Raw genomic sequence first — 9,334 nt, 5'->3', positions numbered from 1 at the left:
TTTTGTAATTGTGAATTTTTACCAAACTATGCTGGCATCACTTACATTAATATTAATATGAATTGTTTTTTAATATGTATGATGCGTGGGTATTTCATCCACAAGTTTGGAACTTGTTAAATTCACGGCAAACAAGTAAATCGCTTCTTGAGATACCCTCTCAAATTGGCGCCCATGTAAGACACCACATACACAGGATTATGGTAGTCCTTCTTTGATATCAATTAATGAAATTGTATGTACATAAGGGTACAATGAAGTAGCCGCCATACTGTGACAAAGCTGCAAAGCGAAACGCGCTGGTGGGGCATAATCTTGCCTAATTACATCTTGAGAAGCATCCCTGTGTGTCCTGGATTTCTTTCACGATACGGAGAGAGCTGTGCTGAGATATATATATATATATATATATATATATATATATATATATATATATATATATATATATATATATATATATATATGTCGAGAAAACGGGATCCCACTCGTGCTCTCAAAAACTTCTGACACAGTAAACCAGGTTCTAGTTCATATCCAAGTGGGGGTTTATTCACTTCATAAACCCACCGTGCCGCGTTTCGCCACGTGGTGGCTTGTTCACAGAGTGATTTTCAATAAAGATGCCAATACATATACTTCCGTGTTGGTAGTCAATAAACATACTGAAAGGACACCGTTAGTACAACAGGTAGCCGTATTTCGGGCGCCATCTTGTAACATCTTAACATAATGTAAAATAATGCATAACTGTTCTTAAACATGGTATTTATGTTACGGTATATATTCATTGATCCACAATTGATAATCCAAATTGATAATCAAATCATGTAGGGGCTGTCCTATGCACACTCGTATGTATGCGTTGTACATTTCTGTGAGGTTATGCTCGAATTTCCCTGAATAATGGGTAATGCTATCATAGTAGTTGCGCATCCTCGTGTATATGCTGGACTATGTAAGCAATTTGTCTCGCAGTTGCACTCTAAATATAACAAATGCAAATGAAAAAGTATCCATCAAATGTCTAAATTATTGTGAAACACCCTGGCTAGTGGGTATAGCGCTGTCCTTCGTTTTCGCGTTACATGTTCCATGTGGGATTATGCTAGAATTCCCCTAATTAGTGGGTAATATTTTCGTAATTGGTGCGCATCCTCGTGTAGGTGCTAGACTTTATGCGCAATCCGTCTCACAGTCACGTATTCAATATACCAATATGGAAAAGACATATATCCATGAAGCGTCTAAGTTATTGTGAAACACCCTGGCTAGTGGGTAAAACGCTGTCCTTCATGTAAGATGGCTATTTCGTTGGTACAAACATTTATAGGTATATAAATCATGATTATAGGCAACAGATATATGTATATGCTACCCATTAGTCCTTCTGCAAACTGTAAATGGAAAGTAACAATACAAATAAACCGGCATCCATCTTAATACTCCCTACTCCTTAGAGTAACCCGTGGTTTCCCAATTACACAATCAAAGTAATAAAGTCAAAAGTGTATGTTAAAAATCTTATCTCAGTGTTGTGACTGCAGGATGATCTGAAGAAAGGGTAGGGATCACGTTGGCACCATAGATGACAATTCCCTTCCTTTCCTCCTGTGGGAAATAGAAATGTAGTTGTCAGACTTATGAGGTTTTGTTAGATAAAGACCTTTACCAGCTCACATTTTAGGATAAAAGATAAAAAGATAAAACAATGAACAAGACAGGTATGTTGTATATGTACAGTACTTTGCAGCATAGTCATACATCGATGTAAATCATGACTGTTTTATCATATCTTGAGTATTAAACATATAGTCTCATAGAGCCCTCATTCCTCTTGTAAATGAATGGCCATTTCTTCATCCAAGTTATGGCCTTCGGGAAAAAGGGTGCACATACCAATGATGTGTCTTGATTCTCGTTGCCTAAGTCTTAGCACACGGTTTCCACCTCTCACTTTCGGTAGAACCTGCTCAATTGCATAATATCTTAGCTTTTTGTAATCTGAAAAATGGTGACTGGCAAAATGGCGGGCTATCGGATATTGTTTATCATTGTTGGTGATAGCCCGCATGTGTTCAAGTACACGTTTTTTTGCCATATGTGTTGTACTGCCCACGTACCGTAGTTTACACAGGCACTCCAACACGTATATGACAAAAGTGCTGGCACATGTAAGAAATTGAGAAATGGTGATCATGGTGTTTGTGCTCGTATTCCAGAATTCTTTCACCATTTTGCTGTTACTGCACGCCTTACAGTGGCCGCATGGATAGAAGCCCTTTATATCTAGACCCCTCCCTTCAACATTAGTTGTCAGATCGCTATGCACCAAAGAATCTCTGAGGCTACGGCCCTTCCTGTATGTTATACTGGGTCTTTCTGATAACGACTTGCCAACTATGGGGTCATTTCTTAGGATGTTCCAATGACGATTGATTACCTTGCGTATCTGGGTAGAGTTACCATTATACGTCATAATCAAGCGTGTGTTGTTACCCTCATCATTTTCGCTTTCAAGTGCTTCTTTCTCGATTTGAGCTAGAGTACTCGATCTCTCAACCTCGGTTACCCTAGCGACTGCTCTTTTGAGAACCCATGCTGGGTAGCCTCTAGCTTTGAATCTCTCTATCATGATTTGTTGTTCACTCAGGAAGTCAGCGGGCGAGCTACAATTCCTCTTAGCCCTGAGCAGCTCCCCATATGGTATACTCCACTTGAGGTTGTCGGGATGGCTGCTCAGAGCATGAAGAAGAGTATTGCCCGCTGTGCATTTACGATAGAGAGTTGTGTGGATGGTATTACTTCTCACTACTACTTGTGTGTCCAGGTACTCAACTTTCTCCTTACTTATGGTGCAGGTAAGAGTGAGATTTTTTTCATTGTTATTGAGTTCTTCTATGAACTGCAAAGCATCTCTTTCTGTGCCCTTCCACACAACAAAAATGTCGTCGATGTACCTGAGCCACATTTTTACACTTGTAAGGGCTTTCTCGAAGTTCTTGTTGTTCTGAATTTCCTCCTCCCAAGCCCCCATAAAAAGGTTGGCAAAGCTCGGGGCAAAACATGTGCCCATCGCGGTACCATGTCTTTGTCTGTAGACTGACCCATTGAACAAAAAATAATTGTTCGTGAGACAGTACCTCATCATTTCAAGAATCATATTGGTATGTTCTAAATATCCAATATTACTGCGTTTCAAAAAGTGGGCACAGGCCTGTACCCCTTGATCATGGTTAATTACTGTATTAAGTGAATTAACATCCAAGGTTATAAGGATATAATCCTCTTTCCACACCAAATTGGCTATTTTGTTTAAAAAATCTTTGGTGTCCCGTACATATGAGGGAAGGGTACATACAAAATCCCTCAGAAAATGGTCCACATACCTTGAGATGTTTTCCAGCACACTGCCTCTTGAGGAAATAATAGGTCTACCTGGGGGGTTTTCTTTGTTTTTGTGTATCTTAGGAAGCAGGTACATCACTGGTAAAATGGGATAGTCTTTCTTTAGAAAACAGAATTCCTCCCATTCTAGCAATCCCATCTCCCTCCACTCATTTAGTAACTCCCAGATCTTACGGATACTGTTGTTGTATTCTGCTTTAGTGGAGATTATGTATGTGTTACTGTCACTGAGTTGTCGCTGAGCTTCGCTGACATACATTTCCCTTGGTAGAATGACAATGTTGCCACCTTTGTCGGCTGGTCTGACCACCAGACTTTCATCGGTTGCAAGCTCATTTATGACGTTTTTCTGTATGGCTGTCAGATTGTGTTTGAAATTTTTCATCTTTTTGGGCCAGTTATTCTGCCTAAACTTCAACATTTCATTATTTACAACATCCTGAAAGGTATCAATATTGTCGTGCCCCAGTTTGGGTACAAAAGTTGACCTTGGTCTGAAAAGGCTGCATGCAGATTTGTCATATTTGATCTCCAACTCATCTAAAATGTGAAGAGATTCTGGGCTCATATGTGTTTCGTCCTGATTAGTTTGGAGCTCATGTAGGGCAATCACGGTGTCAATATCCCCTATCGATAAATCATCTTCTTGTGTGTTTCTTGTTACCTGTTGTTCCCTACTCTTCACTGGTTTCATTTTGTGCCACTTCTTAAGTTTCAATTTTCTGCAAAATTTAAATACATCAATTTTACTATTGACATAATTCATAGGTACTGCAGGGCAAAATGACAGTCCTAAATACAATGTTCTTTTGTCTTTGTTGCTCAGAGTTTTAGAAGTTAGATTTACAATAGTCTGATTTACCATTACATCATCCATTATTGGTTCTTCTTGGAGTATGTCTGTTTTCTTCCCATGTACTCCATATTTTTCTCTCTTCTCTCTTCTCTGTCGGGACCTTTTCCTCCTCTTCCTCTGGTACCCCTTCCTCTTCCTCTTCCTCTTCCCCTTCCTCTCGGAATCGGTGAGTCTTCCTTCCGGTTCATCCTGGACATTGATCTCGTTGTTTGCCGGCTCTCCTTCATGAGCCGGTATTCGTCTAAAAAAGTTGTTTTTGGTCTGGTTCCCAAGTCCGGATCCGAAATTGAACCCTCCGATGTTCTTGTTGTCTCTGAGTCCTCAGTGTTAGTGTCACTATGGTCTGTTAGTTCCTCCTCACATTGTTCCTGTTCGTGCCTTATGTTCTTTTCTGGGACTTGACCTTTTTCATACAGATGATCATATTTCTTGCTGTATGTCAGGACCCTGCCAGATTCGTAGTCTCCACAATCTCTGTGAAGCTTGCGTTGCTTCCTCCTTTTGATGTCATCCTCCATTAGCTTTAGACGTTTCTTCATTTCGTCTAAAAACTTCTTGATTGTTTCTTGGTCATCATGTGTGCTGAGCACCTCCCTTATCTGTTCTATTTCTTGTTTGATCTTCTCCCTATCAGAACAAGCATACTTCACAAGTATTTCAAGCATGTTTCTGGAACTTGTCGCAGAGTTGGTTGACCAGTCCTCCAACATTCGGGGGTCTGGAGAGTCATAAGAGGGGGTTATATAAATCCTTAATCCTCGAGGTACCATGGATTTATCGATGTAATCTTGCAGAGATGTTGCCTCCCACCATTTAGAGGTTTCTTGTTTATGTAGCTTTTCAAATTTTTTTAGAGTTTCATGAATGGTTTTCTCCTTTGGTGTGACGGTCTGAGTATGTTTCCCAACTCCTGGTGCCCTCGCAAATAATGCCTGTGCCGCTTCCCTGCGTTCCCTTTCTTCCTCCATCCTTAATTTTCTGGGAAACCAGAGGAATCCCTTATGAACTTGGTACCCGGTACTACTGTGCGTGTCAGAAAGTTCTCCTCTATATAGTATAGAGTTCCCCTAGCCCCAGGGTCATTGTCATGCGCTTTCTGATTGAAATAGAGTCCGGATAGTCCAACATACGTTCCGTTTCACATGGGGTATTCTTGTCGATCCCTCCGTGAAACCGGCGTTCGTTGCTTTGAATCCGGGTGTGTAATACTTGTAATACTATCAGAAATAATGCGCCCAAACAAAAGACAGACGATAAAGTAAAAGGAAGAAAGAGAGGGGCAGTGTCCTTACCTGCACGGTATATCCCGTCTCCTATGGATAGCGTGCGGTACTCCCGAAGCTGCACCCGTTCTCCTCCGCGTAGTCACTTCGTCGAAGATAAATCCTCATGTCATAGTCCTCTTCTGTTAGAAAACCCAGGGCCGATCAAAGGAAAGCAAAATTCAATCAATCCAAGTTCCTCCTTAAGCATTCCCAATCCGTTGAGGGGTGGCGCGAGACCGGCGGAGAACCGGTAAATCAATATGTCGAGAAAACGGGATCCCACTCGTGCTCTCAAAAACTTCTGACACAGTAAACCAGGTTCTAGTTCATATCCAAGTGGGGGTTTATTCACTTCATAAACCCACCGTGACGCGTTTCGCCACCGTGGTGGCTTGTTCACACAGTGATTTTCAATAAAGATGCCAATACATATACTTCCGTGTTGGTAGTCAATAAACATAGTGAAAGGACACCGTTAGTACAACAGGTAGCCGTATTTCGGGCGCCATCTTGTAACATCTTAACATAATGTAAAATAATGCATAACTGTTCTTAAACATGGTATTTATGTTACGGTATATATTCATCGATCCACAATTGATAATCCAAATTGATAATCAAATCATGTAGGGGCTGTCCTATGCACACTCGTATGTATGCGTTGTACATTTCTGTGAGGTTATGCTCGAATTTCCCTGAATAATGGGTAATGTTATCATAGTAGGTGCGCATCCTCGTGTATATGCTGGACTATGTAAGCAATTTGTCTCGCAGTTGCACTCTAAATATAACAAATGCAAATGAAAAAGTATCCATGCAGCTTCTGGAGTACCGCACGCTATCCATAGGAGACGGGATATACCGTGCAGGTAAGGACACTGCCCCTCTCTTTCTTCCTTTTGCTTTATCGTCTGTCTTTTGTTTGGGCGCATTATTTCTGATAGTATTACAAGTATTACACACCCGGATTCAAAGCAACGAACGCCGGTTTCACGGAGGGATCGACAAGAATACCCCATGTGAAACGGAACGTATGTTGGACTATCCGGACTCTATTTCAATCAGAAAGCGCATGACAATGACCCTGGGGCTAGGGGAACTCTATACTATATAGAGGAGAACTTTCTGACACGCACAGTAGTACCGGGTACCAAGTTCATAAGGGATTCCTCTGGTTTCCCAGAAAATTAAGGATGGAGGAAGAAAGGGAACGCAGGGAAGCGGCACAGGCATTATTTGCGAGGGCACCAGGTGTTGGGAAACATACTCAGACCGTCACACCAAAGGAGAAAACCATTCATGAAACTCTAAAAAAATTTGAAAAGCTACATAAACAAGAAACCTCTAAATGGTGGGAGGCAACATCTCTGCAAGATTACATCGATAAATCCATGGTACCTCGAGGATTAAGGATTTATATCACCCCCTCTTATGACTCTCCAGACCCCCGAATGTTGGAGGACTGGTCAACCAACTCTGCGACAAGTTCCAGAAACATGCTTGAAATACTTGTGAAGTATGCTTGGTCTGATAGGGAGAAGATCAAACAAGAAATAGAACAGATAAAGGAGGTGCTCAGCACACATGATGACCAAGAAACAATCAAGAAGTTTTTAGACGAAATGAAGAAACGTCTAAAGCTAACGGAGGATGACATCAAAAGGAGGAAGCAACGCAAGCTTCACAGAGATTGTGGAGACTACGAATCTGGCAGGGTCCTGACATACAGCAAGAAATATGATCATCTGTATGAAAAAGGTCAAGTCCCAGAAAAGAACATAAGGCACGAACAGGAACAATGTGAGGAGGAACTAACAGACCATTGTGACACTAACACTGAGGACTCAGAGACAACAAGAACATCGGAGGGTTCAATTTCGGATCCGGACTTGGGAACCAGACCAAAAACAACTTTTTTAGACGAATACCGGCTCATGAAGGAGAGCCGGCAAACAACGAGATCAATGTCCAGGATGAACCGGAAGGAAGACTCACCGATTCCGAGAGGAAGGGGAAGAGGAAGAGGAAGGGGTACCAGAGAAAGAGGAGGAAAAGGTCCCGACAGAGAAGAGAGAAGAGAGAAAAATATGGAGTACATGGGAAGAAAACAGACATACTCCAAGAAGAACCAATAATGGATGATGTAATGGTAAATCAGACTATTGTAAATCTAACTTCTAAAACTCTGAGCAACAAAGACAAAAGAACATTGTGTTTAGGACTGTCATTTTGCCCTGCAGTACCTATGAATTATGTCAATAGTAAAATTGATGTATTTAAATTTTGCAGAAAATTGAAACTTAAGAAGTGGCACAAAATGAAACCAGTGAAGAGTAGGGAACAACAGGTAACAAGAAACACACAAGAAGATGATTTATCGATAGGGGATATTGACACCGTGATTGCCCTACATGAGCTCCAAAATAATCAGGACGAAACACATATGAGCCCAGAATCTCTTCACATTTTAGATGAGTTGGAGATCAAATATGACAAATCTGCATGCAGCCTTTTCAGACCAAGGTCAACTTTTGTACCCAAAATGGGGCACGACAATATTGATACCTTTCAGGATGTTGTAAATAATGAAATGTTGAAGTTTAGGCAGAATAACTGGCCCAAAAAGATGAAAAATTTCAAACACAATCTGACAGCCATACAGAAAAACGTCATAAATGAGCTTGCAACCGATGAAAGTCTGGTGGTCAGACCAGCCGACAAAGGTGGCAACATTGTCATTCTACCAAGGGAAATGTATGTCAGCGAAGCTCAGCGACAACTCAGTGACAGTAACACATACACAATCTCCACTAAAGCAGAATACAACAACAGTATCTGTAAGATCTGGGAGTTACTAAATGAGTGGAGGGAGATGGGATTGCTAGAATGGGAGGAATTCTGTTTTCTAAAGAAAGACTATCCCATTTTACCAGTGATGTACCTGCTTCCTAAGATACACAAAAACAAAGAAAACCCCCCAGGTAGACCTATTATTTCCTCAAGAGGCAGTGTGCTGGAAAACATCTCAAGGTATGTGGACCATTTTCTGAGGGATTTTGTATGTACCCTTCCCTCATATGTACGGGACACCAAAGATTTTTTAAACAAAATAGCCAATTTGGTGTGGAAAGAGGATTATATCCTTATAACCTTGGATGTTAATTCACTTAATACAGTAATTAACCATGATCAAGGGGTACAGGCCTGTGCCCACTTTTTGAAACGCAGAAATATTGGATATTTAGAACATACCAATATGATTCTTGAAATGATGAGGTACTGTCTCACGAACAATTATTTTTTGTTCAATGGGTCGGTCTACAGACAAAGACATGGTACCGCGATGGGCACATGTTTTGCCCCGAGCTTTGCCAACCTTTTTATGGGGGCTTGGGAGGAGGAAATTCAGAACAACAAGAACTTCGAGAAAGCCCTTACAAGTGTAAAAATGTGGCTCAGGTACATCGACGACATTTTTGTTGTGTGGAAGGGCACAGAAAGAGATGCTTTGCAGTTCATAGAAGAACTCAATAACAATGAAAAAAATCTCACTCTTACCTGCACCATAAGTAAGGAGAAAGTTGAGTACCTGGTCACACAAGTAGTAGTGAGAAGTAATACCATCCACACAACTCTCTATCGTAAATGCACAGCGGGCAATACTCTTCTTCATGCTCTGAGCAGCCATCCCGACAACCTCAAGTGGAGTATACCATATGGGGAGCTGCTCAGGGCTAAGAGGAATTGTAGCTCGCCCGCTGACTTCCTGAGTGAACAACAAATCATGATAGAGAGATTCAAAGCTAGA

This window comes from Triturus cristatus, chromosome 2_2 (genome assembly GCF_964204655.1).
Source record: "Triturus cristatus chromosome 2_2, aTriCri1.1, whole genome shotgun sequence".
Lineage (NCBI taxonomy): Eukaryota > Metazoa > Chordata > Amphibia > Caudata > Salamandridae > Triturus > Triturus cristatus.
Note: the sequence above shows the minus strand (reverse complement) of the source record.